Consider the following 277-nt stretch of genomic DNA (forward strand, 5'->3'; position numbering starts at 1 on the left):
GGGGCTGCCTAATGAAACTCGAAACGTAGATGCAGCACCCAGGCAACATCTTTTGCCTTTTATACTGTCACCTTATACACACATTTCTGAACTCCTTTATCTTACTGCCTCTTCTGCTGAGCTGTCTAGACAGCTAACTCAGCAGCTAAGCAACTATCGAGGCAGCTAGACGGGAGTATAGTATATATACACATATATATATCTGTATCTATATATATATATATACATATATATATATATATATATATATATATATATATATATATATATATATATA

This window comes from Eimeria mitis, genomic scaffold, assembly GCF_000499745.2.
Source record: "Eimeria mitis Houghton genomic scaffold, Emh_scaff3334, whole genome shotgun sequence".
In the NCBI taxonomy this organism is placed as follows: Eukaryota; Apicomplexa; class Conoidasida; order Eucoccidiorida; family Eimeriidae; genus Eimeria; species Eimeria mitis.